The 16,718-nt window shown below is 45.8% G+C and overlaps 1 long non-coding RNA gene across 1 annotated transcript; it reads left to right on the top strand.

Annotated features, from left to right (window-relative positions):
• Positions 1-3,184: 3,184 nt before the first annotated feature.
• On the top strand, positions 3,185-3,610 carry LOC310684031. Its single transcript, XR_014514669.1, has 2 exons — positions 3,185-3,437; positions 3,493-3,610. It is a non-coding gene; the product is annotated as an uncharacterized lncRNA (long non-coding RNA).
• The last annotated feature ends 13,108 nt before the right edge of the window (positions 3,611-16,718 follow it).

Raw genomic sequence — 16,718 nt, 5'->3', positions numbered from 1 at the left:
CTGGTCTAAGGTTGCCCAATGGCGCATGATCCCCTCTATCTCCCCACTCACCTTCACAGGAGAACCAAGAGTGTCTGAGAGCGGTCGCCAGACTGTTAATGGAGAAATCTGAGGGCTCCCTTGGACAAAAAAACCAAGGACACCAGCCAGGAATACCAGAGCAAAACAGCAGCCAATAGGCTTGGTCTTTATTGAAGACTGTCGCGACAGGACTCCCACCTCCCACAAGGTGGAACAAGATGGAAGCCCTGAACAAGAGGAGACCCCAACTTTTATTAGCTACTAATTCCCCGTGCTATACCCCTAAGACTACATCATAACTACATCATGACTACATCATTGACACATCACAAAGAGGAGGGGTTCAAGGAGGAGTTGTGGTGGTAACCTGAGTGTCTTGTCACCTGTCCAGTTCCTCCTTTCCCCCTCCCCATGATTACATTCCTGAGGACAAAGAGGAGTTCACTGTTTCCTGCCCCCAGAGGGAAGGGCTGGTCACTGTCCTTTGTTTCAGTTCATACTGAATCCACTTCTGTCTAGGACCATCAAGGTTGGCATGCCAACTGGGTAGGGCTCGCTGCAGGCTTGGGGGATTATGGTTGCCTTGTGTCAAGTCTCCCCCTTTTGATAGTCCTTCCTTCATGGTGTAAAATAAAAGTGGAACAGTACAATGCAATGCTTCTATTCTACTTAGTGTATGTGTGGTTCCTCCTTCAGGTGGATCACATTTGGTCAAAACTCTCCACTATGACCTGTTCATCTTGGGTGCCCTGCTCGGCATAGTTCATAGCTTCTCTGAGTTATTCAAGCCCCTTCGCCACGGCAAGGCAGAACCTTTTATTGAGGGTGAAAGAGGAGAGCGCAAAATATGGTTTGAAGCTCAACATCAAAAAAATGAAGATCATGGCCACTGGTCCCATCACCTCCTGGCAAATAGAAGGGGAAGAAATGGAGGCAGTGAGAGATTTTACTTTATTGGGCTCCATGATCACTGCAGATGGTGACAGCAGCCACAAAATTAAAAGACGCCTGCTTCTTGGGAGAAAAGCAATGACAAACCTAGACAGCATCTTAAAAAGCAGAGACATCACCTTGCCAACAAAGGTCCGTATGATTAAAGCCATGGTTTTCCCAGTAGTGATGTATGGAAGTGAGAGCTGGACCATAAAGAAGGCCGATCGCCAAAGAATTGATGCTTTTGAATTATGGTGCTGGAGGAGACTCTTGAGAGTCCCATGGACTGCAAGAAGATCAAACCTATCCATTCTGAAGGAAATCAGCCCTGAGTCCTCACTGGAAGGACAGATCCTGAAGCTGAGACACCAATACTTTGGCCACCTCATGAGAAGAGAAGACTCCCTGGAAAAGACCCTGAGGTTGGGAAATATGGAGGACACAAGGAGAAGGGGACGACAGAGGATGAGATGGTTGGACAGTGTTCTCGAAGCTACCAGCATGAGTTTGACCAAACTGTGGGAGGCAGTGGAAGACAGAAGTGCCTGGCATGCTCTGGTCCATGGCGTCACAAAGAGATGGACACGACTAAATGACTAAACAACAACAACAACAACAACAACACCTAGATGTTTAGATAGTTTGTATGAGGTTTGATTTGCTTTAGTTTATTTTATTGTGCTTTTAATTTTTTGTATGTTTTTAAATTATGATTGTAGGGTTGTTTTTTAAAGTGATGATTTTACTGTTTTCTGTAAACTGCTTGGAGGTTTTTTTCCTACAACCGAGCATTATATAAATGTTAAGAAGTAAAATTAATAGTAAATAAATGATCCTAGGAAAAACAGTTTCCAGGTGAAAAGCAACCCTTTCCTTCTTATTTCCATGCTCCGTTTATTGTAGTGGTAACTCTAGAAAAGCAAGCATTATTGAATTAGAGAAACAGAGACCATTCCATTTGTCTTTTTTTTCTTTCTTTCTTTCTTTCTTTCTTTCTTTCTTTCTTTCTTTCTTTCTTTCTTTCTTTTTAAAACATAAAGAAGGCTGATCGCCGAAGAATTGATGCTTTTGAATTATGGTGTTGGAGGAGACTCTTGAGAGTCCCATGGACTGCAAGAAGATCAAACCTATCCATTCTGAAGGAAATCAGCCCTGAGTGCTCACTGGAAGGACAGATCCTGAAGCTGAGGCTCCAGTGCTTTGGCCATCTCACGAGAAGAGAAGAGTCCCTAGAAAAGACCCTGATGTTGGGAAAGATGGAGGGCACAAAGGAGAAGGGGACGACAGAGGACGGGATGGTTGGACAGTGTTCTTGAAGCTACCAGCATGAGTTTGACCAAGCTGCGGGAGGCAGTGGAAGACAGGAGTGCCTGGCGTGCTCTGGTCCATGCGGTCACGAAGAGTCGAACACGACTAAACGACTAAACAACAACATCATTCCTAATCAAATGCATGCATTGTAATGCCCTGCCAAAATACAGAAACTTTTCATACTACAAATCTTCCAGGGTTTGTTTGGTTTTGGCCCCAGAGTGGCTTAGCAGGGAAATTTCAGACTGCCGCTTCACTTACTCTTTATTGTTCGTGGTTTTATAAACTTCCATCATGTTGACTCCTCCTCATGTCTTCTCAAAATCCCTTGATTGAAGAACGGTACACTCCGATAGGATGGTTGTCCTCTTCCACCAAGCGTGCAGCTTCAGGAGGGACGCAAACTGAGCGGTGAGGAAGGAAGGGGACACTCGCCTAGCCAGCCAGATCAGCCAAATCACCCCTGGCAATCAGTTGTGTGATCGATATCGCAGCCAGATCACCCTCCCATCCACCCTCTGTCCCAAACTCATCATTGTGCCTAGAGGCTAATCTTCCCTCAGTACAATTACGGATTTGGCGTAGAACACTTAACTATTGGCTTTGCCTAAACCGAAATCCCGCCAGCCTAATATCCCTAACGATGCAAGATTGTCAGAAGAGTGCCTGGGCTAAAATTGTCTATCAAATACTTCACTCTTGTGGTTTGTAGCAGGAACCCCCCCCCCCCCCCATCATTCAGTTTGTACAAACTTCACACACACTCACACACTACATACGCTACACTTCTGTTATAAATTCATAGAAAATCAACCATACATCGGATTTGCACTGTTCCACTTTTATTTTACTCCATGAAGGAAGGACTACAAAAATGGAGAAGGTTTGATACAGGCCAGCCATAATCCCTTCACAGGAGCCCTGCCCAGTTGCTATGCAAACCCTGATGATCCCAGACAGAAGACAATCAAGATCACAAAGAACTTGCATATGGGAGTGGATTCAGCATGGACTGGAACAAAGGACAATGATCAGATCTTCCCTCAGGGGGCAGGAAACTGCCTTTTGTCTTCAGAAAATGACTCATGGGGAGGGGTAGAAGGGAACCAGCCAGGTGACAGGACACTCAGGTTACCACCACAACTCCTCCCTCAACCCCTCCTTTCTGTAATGTATGCATGATGTTCCTGGGGGTGGGCTTGACCTAGAGGATGGGAATTTCAAAAGTTTTTATAAGGTCTTGCACACCATTTTCTGTGTCTTTCCTCTCTCCTGCAAGTGAGGGGAACACCCTGTTGCAACAGTTCAATAAAGGCCAAGCCTACAGGCTGCTGTTTTGCTCCAAGTTATCCTGATTGGTGTCTTTGTTTTTGTCCAAGGGAGCCCTCGGATTTTCCCGGTAACAGGTTGATCACCACAATAATAATATAGTAGTAATAATAATTTATTATTTATACCCTGCCCATCTGGCTGGGTTTCCCCAGCCACTCTGGGTGGCTTTCAACATAATATGAAAATACAATAATCTATTAAATATTAAAAGCTTCCCTAAACAGGGCTGCCTTCAATTGTCTTCTGAAGGTTTGGTAGTTGTTTTTCTCTTTGACATCTGGTGACAGGGCATTCCACAGGGCAGGTGCCGCTACCAAGAAGGCCCTCTGCCTGGTTCCCTGTAACTTGGCTTCTCGCAGTGAGGGAACTGCCAGAAGGCCCTCGGCACTGGACCTCAGTGTCCAGGTAGGACAATGGGGGTGGAGACGCTCCTTCAGGTATACTGGACCGAGGCTGTTTAGGGCTTTCAAGGTCAGCACCAACACTGTGAATTGTGCTTAGAAATGTACTGGGAGCCAGTGTAGGTCTTTCAAGACCAGTGTTATATGGTCTCGGCGGCTGCTCCCAGTCACCAGTTTAGCTGCCGCATTCTGGATTAGTTGTAGTTTCTGGGTCATCTTCAAAGGTAGCTCCAACATACAGTGCTTTGCAGTAGTCCACAACAGCTACTCACTTTGGGTTTTAGTAAAGCAAACAGTGTAATTTGTCAGTGCCTAAATGATATCGAGTGTCAGAGCAACTTGGTCACAATAAGGAAATTTTGCCCATGGTATGACTATTTTCAACCTACCCATTTTGACTCTCTGGCACCTTATCTGCATAACCTAGCAATTCTAAAATATAGTCATGCTTTTACTCTCGCAAGATTGAATGTCTTGCCCTCGGCTGTACTTGAGGGACGATTCCAACAGATTCCACATGAAAAACACTTAAGTTCCTGTGGAGATGGCAGTACCAAATCTGTGGCGCATGCCCTTCTGGCTTGCACTGTTTATAAAGACTTGAGGAATGAGATTGTCACCCCTCTTTTATTGTCCATTCCGGGTCATCCAGCCACTTCCACAGTGTCCTTTCTCTTGACAGATCAAGATGAGCAGGTGACAACAAAGGTTGCAAGGTTTTTAGGTGGGGCAATTAGAATAAGATCCAACATTTGACTATCGACTCAAAACCCTAAAATGTATTTTATATAATTGACCTTTTAATTTTTCTTCTTTGTATATCGTACCGTTTTATTGCTATGGCTGATGCAAATAAAGATTCATTCATTCATTCTTCTCTAAATCAAGAAAAGCTCAACAACTTTTTGAGTGGGGTGTCCTGGTTGTTACTTTTTGAAATATGGCAACCCTATCATGCCCATGTAGCAGCCATTTTGAGTCTGCCCATGCCCCACAGAACAGCCATTTTGTGTCTAACCACACACATCCAATATGTTTTTCTTTCATTTTCTTTTGGGAAGTGTGAATTTAGGTAGACTGGCCTTTAAATGTGAACTGAATCGGATTGCTTCCCCATCATTAAAGAACCCATTGATCCAGAGAAAGAAAAACTTATAGAGAGGTGCTTCCAAGTGGGGCAGTGAACAGGGATGCCTCTGAGGTCTTGTGTGTGGCAGGACAGGCCTTCCTGGTTGCTGTCAAGCCTGTCAATTTGGGGATCCCAAATGCAAGATTTGTGTTCATGGCAGAGAGGCACAATTTGAGTGTGGACCGTGGTGAGAGAAACATCCTTATTTGCCTTATATAACCAACATGCTTAACTCTGGTTAATACACGAAAGGGTTAAGACCATAGAGTAAGCTATCCTGCCAGGCTTAGCTAGGCCACACCCCCTCACCTTGGGAGGAAGGGCTACCAAACTTTTGTTCTTTCACCCTCCCACCATGTGAACCCAAACAGTAATGATGTCTGTGCTTAGACATCTTTGTCTTGCAAGCCAACTTTGTGTTTCTGTACAAATAATTTAGAAACATTTACCGCTTTATGAAACTATGTTATATTGCTTTTCTTTTCTTGTTGCTGTATGGGAAAGCACATGAATCCAAACTCTGAAGAGTTTGTAAGAAGGGTGCCGGTTTCTGGGGACGAAGGCACTGTGAACCCCCCATCTTTTTCTTTTAGGGGACCAGGCCCCCTCAATGTTCAGAGGGCCCCCCCAAGTGATGTTGGGATGCTATGCAACATTGGGACGTCGCATCTGGCTCCCTCAGTCCTCCAGAGAAGGTGGTACCTCTGGTTTGTAAGTAAACTATTTTTAACTTACCTACTGTGTGGTCTCTTTCTATACTAAGGGAAGTGGGTAACTTAGGAGGAGATACTTTAAAGGCCTAACAGCCTGCATTTCCACACTTTGCTTTCCTTCATGTTTTGTGATTTTAAGGCTCCCTCAGCAATGAGTACCTGCCCTGAACCTGGATATAGGCAATCCTGGAATTCTCCTTTTGTTCTTTAACCAAGTTACCAAAATACCAACAGATACTTCCACCATCACAGGCAGGAGCACTGTTGGATTCAGGTTCTGTATTGGGACTTTGCCTTGGGACACCTGGTGGGTCACTGCGAGAAAAGGATGGTGGACTAGATGGGCCATTGATCTGATCCAGAAAGGCTCTTCTTTTGTTCTTAAGTTTGTATGTCCCACTGGCTTTGATTAGCCTAGGCTTCTCTAAGCTGTGGCTTTCCAACTCCATATGTTGGATCATTTTGTTGTGTCCTAATAAAAGTACTGCCCAACTGTGAATTTGGGACCTTTAAGAAGAAGAAGAAGAACAGTTTGGATTTGATATCCCGCCTTTCACTCCCTTTAAGGAGTCTCAAAGCAGCTAACATTCTCCTTTCCCTTCCTCCCCCACAACATACACTCTGTGAGGTGAGTGGGGCTGAGAGACTTCACAGAAGTGTGACTGGCCCAAGGTCACCCAGCAGCTGCATGTGGAGGAGCGGAGACGCGAACCCGGTTCACCAGATTAGGAGTCTACCGCTCTTAACCACTACACCACACTGGCTCTCTTTAAAAGAACAATGGTCCAGAAAACCTAGCCCATTAGTTTTGCTCCAAAATCACATGAAGCATTTAGATGAGGAGAACTTCAGAAGGCTCTTGGAGGTACTCTCCAGCAGATAAGCCCTTTGTCCTAACCTCCATAAGTATGACTTCCTATCTGGGCAAGACCTCATAGGCAATAAAATGGCTTAGGTTGGAACATTGGTTGGTTGTATAAGTTCCATGCTGAGGTCACAAATGTTCTCAGAATTTGATGTGATGGGCTTGGAATAATAAATCGGAGTCTCAGCTTGCCCTTCTCTTCCTCCCACCCCTTGGACTCCACTTCAGACGACGGTCACAAGATGATAATCGAATTATACCCTCTCTTCTCACTTGACCTGCCTACGAAAGCTGAATCATGAATTCCCTCCCATCACATGGGCATCCCAAACAGAGCCATGCCAGCCACATAAGCTCAATATGTGCTTCTATCAGCTGCCAAGCTATGATACTGTTGTTCTGCCCCTCAACACACACAGGCACGCACACGCACAGCTTATAAAATCATGTACGTCCCGAAAAAAGCGGATAGAGAAAAATTATTCTCCCCCTCTCATAATGCCAGAACTTGTGAACGTCCCATGAAGCCGAACGTTGGAAGATTCAGGATGGATAAAATAAAAGTCCTTCTTCGTGCAGTGTATAGTTAAACTGTGGAACTCCCTCCCACAGGAGAAAGTGATGATCAATAACAAGGCTTTAAAAGAGGATTGGAGAAATTCATGGAGGGTTAATAATAATAATAATAATAATAATAATAATAATAATAATAATTTATTATTTATACCCCGCCCATCTGGCTGGGTTTCCCCAGCCACTCTGGGCGGCTTCCAAAAGAATATTAAAATACTGTGATACATCAAACATTAAAAGCTTCCCGAAACAGGGCTGCCTTCAGATGTCTTCTAAAAGTCTGGTAGTTGTTGTTCTCTTTGACATCTGGTGGGAGGGCGTTCCACAGGGCGGGTGCCACTACCGAGAAGGCCCTCTGCCTGGTTCCCTGTAACTTGGCTTCTCGCAGTGAGGGAACCGCCAGAAGGCCCTCGGCGCTGGACCTCAGTGTCCAGGTAGAACGATGGGGGTGGAGATGCTCCTTCAGGTATACTGGACTGAGGCCGTTTAGGGCTTTAAAGGTCAGCACCAACACTTTGAATTGTGCTCAGAAACGTACTGGGAGCCAATGTAGGTCTTTCAAGACCGGTGTTATATGGTCTCGGCGGCCACTCCCAGTCACCAGTCTGGCTGCTGCATTCTGGATTAGTTGTAGTGCATTGCAGTAGTCCAAGCGGGAAATAACCAGAGCATGCACCACTCTGGCGAGGCAGTCCGCGGGCAGATAGGGTCTCAGCCTACGTACCAGATGGAGCTGGTACACAGCTGCCCTGGACACGGAGTTAACCTGTGCCTCCATGGATAGCTGTGAGTCCAAAATGACTCCCAGGCTGCGCACCTGGTCCTTCAGGGGCACAGTTACCCCATTCAGGACCAGGAAGTCCTCCACACCCACCCGCCTCCTGTCTCCCAAGAACAGTACTTCTGTCTTGTCAGGAGTCAACCTCAATCTGTTAGCTGCCATCCACCCTCCAACTGCCTCCAGACACTCACACAGGACCGTCACCGCCTTCACTGGTTCTGATTTGAAAGAGAGGTAGAGCTGGGTATCATCCGCATACTGGTTAGCAATGCAAATCAGTCTTTTTGTTATGTGGTCACGGAAGACGAAACAAAACAAAACCAGCAACCATGCAAGTCAAATATTGTAACATACTAAGCACGTTAGCATGTGTTAGAATACATATACATACGTATAAAGAAAGCTGCAGCGAATGTAGTCTGGCTCTTTTGAAGCTATGCATCATTTTGAGGCTACATACGGAGCTGCTTGCTCAGGATTGGGAAATCAGGGGCTCCCCTGTGAGTCCTCCTTCTTTCACGCTATCTGTCACCGAGATCCTCTGCAGGAGCATCGCTGGATGTTCCCAAAGTTGGTGAGGCTTGTTTGACAGCAACAAGAAACCAAGCCTTTATCTGTCATCAGCTCAGTCCTGTGGAACAGTCTGCCGCTAGAGATTCAGCAGGTGTGTCTTCTGTGCCAACATTTAAATGCCTGCTGAAAACTTTTCTATTCTGTCGGGCTTATGCAGGCGACAAAGAACTCATTTCCCCACAATAATTAGCTGAGTTCTGATTTTTCATATGTTTTTATAGTTTTTATGGTTGCCAGTTTGTTTCTGGGCCCAATTCAAAGGGCTCACATTAATGTTGAAAGCCCTAAATGACTCAGGCCCCCAAATACCTGAAAGGCTGTCCCCTTCCCTACAGAAGGGGCACTCTTGGTGGTTCCTCCACCCTCACAGGCTCAATGGGGCAGGGATGTGGCGGTGCAGGGGGAGAGGGCCTTCTCTGTGGTGGCCCTTACAGAAGTACATCCTAGACCTTCACTATGTAGCTTGGAATTCCATCAGCCTGGATAGCTGAGTTGGTTAGATTGTGGTGCTGATAGCGCCAAGGTTATAGGTTCGGCCCCCAAATTGTGCCAGCATTGTCTTCTGTGCCAACATTTAAATGCCTGATATAAACCTTTTCTGTTTTCTCGGGCTTATACAGCTGCATATTCCTGAGTTGCAGGGGGTTGGACTAGATGACCCTCAGGGTCTCTTCCAACTCTATGATTTATGAATGTTCAAGACACACTTCTTAACCCTAGTTTTTGACACAAGGTGCATGTTTTGAAGACCCACCTCATTTTTGTGGTTTTAAGTTATTTTAAACTGTTTCAAATGTTGTTTTAATGTTGTAACCTATCCTGGAACCTTAGAGTGAAGGGTGGAAACAAACAAACAATGTTATAAACCAGGCCTCAGGTCCTCCATGACTGGCACGCTCCCTGCTGTTGCCTCCTTGCGCCAACCAATGGTTGGCCTTGCCAACCATTCAGCGCCAACGGGGGCGTGTCCACGAGGAATATAAACTCCAGCGTCGTGGGGAGGCCGTCCTCTCGCACCCTTTGCCAGATCTCCCACCCACTCCATCCTCATTTTTCTGCTTTGACATGTTACCACCTTCCTATGGACTAATCGTCAGGTGCCATATTGTTCGGACTGGGCAGGATTTTTTTTCCGCTTGGCAAACTGGCTCCACCAATTCCGCCTATCTCGTAGCAATCACCACAACTTTGTGAGGTTAGGCATGGAGTAAGCCTTTGTGTTTAGATCAGGGGTTAGCAAGGTTTACTTTGGCTGGGCTGGTTCATGGAGATCGCTCCGTGGACTGGATCGCGTCTGCACAGAGACGATTTCCGGTGCTGCAGAAGCGAGTCGCTGCTCTGCGCTGTGCTGCAGCACATGGCGACTCGCTGAGTGGATGGTTCGGTTTGGGGGCAGCTCATGGGCCGTTTAAATGACCCCTATGGGCCGCTTGTGGCCCATGGGCCACAGGTTGCTGACCCCTGGTTTAGACGGAGGGTAGTTTGTGGCCTCCGCCTGCTCCTCCTCCTTAAGGGTATCCTGTTAAAGGGATCTGTGGGTGTGGATTCTGTCTGATGCCTGGATGTGGGGTAGGGCCATGCCACGACCACTCAGGGTACTTCTACTTGATGTAAGTCTTAGGGCTCCCCTTATCTGTGGTTTACCCTTAGTTGGACTCCCAGGAAACAGCCGGAGTCGAGATATAGTCTGGCTTCACCCAATGCCTAAGCCAAACCGCTCACACCTATAACCAATAAAGTTGTGGCCTACAGTGGTGCCTTGCAAGACGAAATTAATTCATTCTGCGAGTTTTGTCATCTTGTGAATTTTTCGTCTTGCGAAGCACGGTTTCCCACAGGAAATGCATTGACGGTTTCCCATAGGAATGCATTGACGGTTTTAAGAAAAAGGCGCAAGACGTTTTCGTCTTGCGAAGCAAGCCCATAGGGAAATTTGTCTTGCGAAGCAACTAAAAAACAAAAAACTCTTTCGTCTTGCGAGTTTTTCGTCTTGCGAGGCATTCGTCTTGCGAGGTGCCACTGTATTTGAACCCATAAACCAGTGATGGCCAAACTTGGCCCTTCAGCAGTTTTGGGACTACAGTTCCCATCATCCCTGACCACTGGTCCTGTTAGCTAGGGATGATGGGAGTTGTAGTCCCAAAACAGCTGGAGGGCCAGGTTTGGCCATCACTGCCATAAACCAAAATCTGCTTGTTCCTTGTGTTTTATTTATCCACTAGTGGGCCGTGGGTCACGGGGCCTGGACACACAAGCGTACGCAAATCAAAACAAAAAATCAAATCAAAATTTGTAGTTCTACAGCTTTTGTGAACCGGTTCTCCATGATATGACCCCATGAGGAGGAAATTACATGAAATGCATTATATTAGGGGGAACGGCTTGCTAATCTGTCTATATGAGGTGAAACAGCACATTAGAATTGCTTCCAACAAACATTTGCTCCCTCCATTGGGTGAGGAACCTTGAAGTGTCAATCATGGTATGTAAAAAGCCATTCAACTCACTCGTAGCTAAAACAGGGGTGGGGGAGATGCAAGTGTTTGTTAAGAATAAAAGTAAATCACTGTCATGAGGGAGTGTTGCAATATCCAAAGAAAAGAGAGCCCAATGATTTCATTCCAAATCTGAGAACTCCTCATCACTTGGGAAATGGATTTCGCATCTGCAGAGCAAAATGCTTAGGGACTCCTTCTGAGGCAGACTATTAGAAGATTCAACCAATTCATGGAGGAGAAGACTATCAATAGCTATGAGCCAAGATGGCTGAGGGTTGTCCCCTGTCCTATATAATACAGCAGGCATGCCCAACTCCCAAGGGACTGTGATTTTTTAAAGTCCCCCCCCCCCGTAACTTTTTGTACACAATAAGGATCCCGTGATCTACCAGGATCAGCCTGGGATCTTCCAGTAGATCACGATCTACTGGTTGGACATTCCTGTAATACAGAATAAAATATGCCATTGTCCTGTATTTTATGCTATCTCCTGTATTGATACAGTTTTGTCCTGCATTTCAGGTCTCTCTCTCTCTATCAGTCAAGTCCAACATTCTGAGAGAGGACTAACTGCCTCTATGTGGCAGGCAGTTTTGTCAGTTAGTTGCTTGGTTGGTTGCTGCAAGGAGTGTTAACTGGTAACTGCTCAGATGCAGACTTCTCATGACTCACTACTATCTAGTATATACGGTAGTTTATCTGTTATGTAACCTAAGCCTGCCTTCACGAACAACTCTGTAAACCTGAATGAATCTGATAGTAAAGGTAAAGGTAAAGGTAAAGGGACCCCTGACCATTAGGTCCAGTCATGACCGACTCTGGGGTTGCGGCGCTCATCTCGCTTTATTGGCCGAGGGAGCTGGCATACAGCTTCCGGGTCATGTGGCCAGCATGACTAAGCCACTTCTGGCGAACCAGAGCAGCGCACGGAAACGCCGTTACCTTCCCACCGGAGCAGTACCTATTTATCTACTTGCACTTTGATGTGCTTTTGAACTGCTAGGTTGGCAGGAGCAGGAACTGAGCAACGGGAGCTCACCCCGTTGCGGGGATTCAAACCACCAACCTTCTGATTGGCAAGCCCTAGGCTCTGTGGTTTAACCCACAGCGCCACCTGCGTTCCGATAGTAAAGTACTTTATGCTAATATGATTCAGATTCATGTGTGTACTCTTTAAGAGGGACAGAAAGGGATTATCAACCAGGAAGGTATAATTATATTGATAGGACTCAAACGAGTTAGCAACCCGCTTGTCGCTGCATAAACTCAAACAGGAGATTGTTTAAACTCTGCTAAATTATATAAACATTCCCACACATTTCAGGTCTCTCTCTCTCTCTCTCTCTCTCTCTCTCTCTCTCTCTCTCTCAAGTTAGGGATCCTTTCCAAATGCATGTGCTTGAAAAGGTGTGGGAAAAGTCATGTATTTAAGCTCTAGGCACAGAGAGATTTACAAATTATATTTATGTGTGTGCATGCATGCATGTGTGCCAAATTCCAGAGGAGCCATCGTGTTGGGTTGCAATAGATTATAATGGATTGCTTTGAAGGCACTTCAGCACCAGATGGGGAAAAAACCCACATCCCCCCAACTGCACCACCCTGTCCTGTATTTTGGCAGAACAAAGGTGGCAACCCTAGCTGTGTTCTGCTTCCACGGTTGGAGGCAATATGCTTCTGTATGCCAGTTGCTAGGAATCACAAGGGGGGAGAATTCTAGGTGCATTCAGGTACTGCTTTGTCTTCTTCGCATAATGGGTATCTGGCTGGTCTCTGTGAGAAGGGGATGCTAGACTCAATGGTCCTTTGCTCTGATGTTCTGATCCTAAGAGATGGTTTATGAACTACTGGGGAATTCTTTACCCCTTCACCAACAAAAGATCTAATATCCCTTTAGATACCAGTTGCTAGAAACCACAGGTGGGGCTTCCAGTTCTGCTCTGCCTCGATGGAGGCAGCTCCCCACGACAGCGGGAGATCGTTGGTGAAGGAAAAACAAGAATGATTGAGGGTACAGGGGGGAATGGGCTTCACACTCAGTTTGTCTCGGTACTTGGCTCTCGCTCTGGTATGGAATGAGGGAGGCAGAGAGGCGCTGAGTGCAAAAGTACTTTGTCTGCTGAAAACCATCTAATGCCACCATTAAGAAGCATTAAGAAGCAGAGGTTCTCCTGTTAAATTAGAGTTTAATTGGACTAAAGTACAGGTACGTGCTAGAAGCGATGTGATCACAAACTGTGGAATGAAACCAACTGCAAGGACTTTAAGGTTTGAACTTGAGATAAGACTTCATTTGGTGCAAAAGACGGTGGGGGGGGGGGCTATGGTTTCTTTATTTAAAGTTTTCTTCTCTACATTTATGATTCGGCAACCCTCCTCTGAATGTTAGTTCAAATTATATTTGTACAAGCGAGGATGGAAGAAATTGGATTATAAATATGGAATATAGCATCAAACGGAACTGAGTGGGTAAAAAAACGGAAAAAGGGAGGGAAGCTCTATTTTGTAAAAGGTTTACCATGGAAAGTTAGAGCTGACTCTTTCCCATCCTTTGTTATTTACGGAGTGAACTGAATAATGCTAAGAGGATTTGGAATTGAATTGGAAGTATAATTGCTCATATATCTTCAGATGGAAGGAAGGATGAAAGGAGTCTGTGGACTGCCAAGGAACTGATAAGGCTCCTTGTTGAGTCATCTGCAGTTCAACAAACCGTTCTTCTTCCCAGGCTGAGAGGAAAAGGTGAAAACAGGCTATTTATTGGGACAGAGTGACTTTTGCAGCTGCTGTTAAAGTTGCAAAACAATGAAGCACGGGATGGAGCGATGGAGAAATTTCTGGAACAATAATGGGATATCAGCTCCGTCCAAGACATGACGGATAACAGCAACAACCGGCGGAAAGAAAGACATAACACCTTACAAAGACAGGAAGAAACACCATGGACAGAATAAACACAGAAAAAACACAGGAAGAACAAGGATATAGTTTGAGTTCCTCACTTGTAGATTTATAAATCATTTAATGTGTCAACACGAATAGAAGTTGCAGTTGTTGTATAAGGGATTATTATTATGATCGGAATGTAATGGAAATTAGTAAGATTTGGAAAGCAGAAATAAAGCAAATAATTAAGCCATCAAATCTAGCATGCACATAGGGGGCACTTTATCAAAATAATAAATAATAATAATAATAATAATAATAATAATAATAATAATAATAATTTTTTATTTATACCCCACCCTCCCTGGCCAGAACCAGGCTCAGGGCGGCTAACCCCAATAAAATTACAATAAAACATAATGGGGGGGGGGGAACCAGTTAATTAAAATACGGGTTAAAATACAATTTAAAATGCAGCCTCATTTTAATAGTAGCCCATAAATCAAAACCATAAAGGGAGGGAAACATGAGGGTCAGACTGAGTCCAAACCAAAGGCCAGGCGGAACAGCTCTGTCTTGCAGGCCCTGCGGAAAGATGTCAAGTCCCGCAGGGCCCTAGTCTCTTGTGACAGAGTGTTTCACCAAGTCGGAGCCAGTACTGAAAAGGCCCTGGCCCTAGTTGAGACATGATTTGGTATTTGAATGATTGGTATTCATAATTGTATTATAAATTGATATTGTTATAATGAGGCTATTATTGGATTGTAATTGAAAACTAATTACACCCCCCCCCCCACAGGTGGGTAGAGAGCTTTTGCTGAGCTCAGGTCCTGCTTGCCGGCTGCCCATCATGGTCACCTGGTTGGCCACTATGAGAGCAGGATGCTGGACTAGAGAGACCACTAGATTGATGCCAGGTGCCTCCAGTGCTTGTATGGACTGGTGGGGGAGAAGGTAGGGGAATCCAGCCATAGGTGGAGCCAGAGCCAACCTCTGACTGCAAGTAGGGCTGGCTGAGGACAGATTGCTGACTCTTCCGATGTTCTTATTAATCCAGCAAGCAAATGCAGTTTACCTTGGCTGGCATCTGCTCACCCTACCTGGGGATTTCAGGCTTCTCGAGTCCTACCTCCCAGTACGTTTCCGAGCACAATTCAAAGTGTTGGTGCTGACCTTTAAAGCCCTAAACGGCCTCGGTCCAGTATATCTGAAATAGCGTCTCCACCCCCATCGTTCTGCCCAGACACTGAGGTCCAGCTCCGAGGGCCTTCTGGCGGTTCCCTCACTGCGAGAGGCCAAGTTACAGGGAACCAGGCAGAGGGCCTTCTTGTTAGTGGCACCCGCCCTGTGGAACGCCCTCCTATCAGATGTCAAAGCGATAAACAACTACCTGACATTTAGAAGACATCTGAAGGCAGCCCTGTTCAGGGAAGTTTTTAATATGTGACATTTTAGTGTATTTTTCATCTTTGTTGGAAGCTGCCCAGAGTGGCTGGGGAAACCCAGCCAGATGGGCAGGGTACAAATAATAAATTATTATTATTATTATTATTATTATTATTATTATTATTACCTGAGGACACTGGGGATCAAACATGGGACACTGCATTCAGAGCATGTGCTCTACCACCGATCCATGGCCCTTTCCCCGCCATGGTGCCTCAGTTTCAAAAAGCCTTGGCTCAGTTACATAAAACATAAAAACTTAATAATAATAATAATATAATAATAAATAATAATAATTTTTTATTTATACCCCACCCTCCCCAGCCAAGACCGTGCTCAGGGCGGCTAACAACCAGTGATAAAAACAAGTTGATTAAAATACAATTTAAAAGATTAAGATACAATATTAAAACAATTAGGGAGCAATCTCACCATAGGAGGAGAAAGGAAAAAGAAAAAGGGGGAGGGAATCAAACTGATTCTGGGCCAAAGGCCAGGTGGAACAACTCTGTCTTGCAGGCCCTGCGGAAAGAGATCAGATCCCGCAGGGCCCTGGTCTCAAGAGACAGAGTGTTCCACCAGGCTGGAGTCAGTGTTGAGAAGGCCCTGGCTCTGGTTGAGGCTAATCTAACTTCCTTATGGCCCGGGACCTCTAGGGTGTTGCTATATATGGGCCTTAAGGTCCTCCGTGGGGCATACCAGGAGAGGCGATCCCGTAGGTATGAGGGTCCTAGGCCGTGAAGGGCTTTAAAAGTCAAAACCAGCACCTTAAATCTGACCCTGTACTCCACCGGGAGCCAATGCACCTGGAAAAGCACTGGGTGAATATGCTCCCATGGCAGAGACCCCGTGAGGAGCCTTGCTGCAGCATTCTGCACCCGCTGGAATTTCTGGGACAGCTTCAAGGGCAGCCCCGCGTAGAGCGAATTACAATAGTCAAGCCTGGAGGTGACCATCACATGGATCACTGTGGCCAGGTCAGGGTGGGAAAGGTAAGGGACCAACTGCTTGATGCGGCGAAGGTGGAAAAATGTTGCCTTGGCTGTTATTGTAACCTGCGCCTCCATGGAAAGGGAGGCGTCAAGGATTATACTCAAAATCTTAAAGGAAGGCAATGGCACTAATTGGGCAAGAGAAGGGAGTTGGGCCCTCATCCCCATACCATCCTGACCCAGCCAGAGGACCTCTGTCTTCGAAGGATTTAGTTTCAATTGGCTCCCACGAAACCAACCATGGGCCAGTGGCCCATCTAGTCC

The sequence above is a fragment of the Podarcis tiliguerta genome (genome assembly GCF_965153285.1).
Source record: "Podarcis tiliguerta genome assembly, chromosome: 8".
NCBI lineage: Eukaryota > Metazoa > Chordata > Lepidosauria > Squamata > Lacertidae > Podarcis > Podarcis tiliguerta.
Note: the sequence above shows the minus strand (reverse complement) of the source record. Positions and strands in the feature narration are given on the sequence as shown.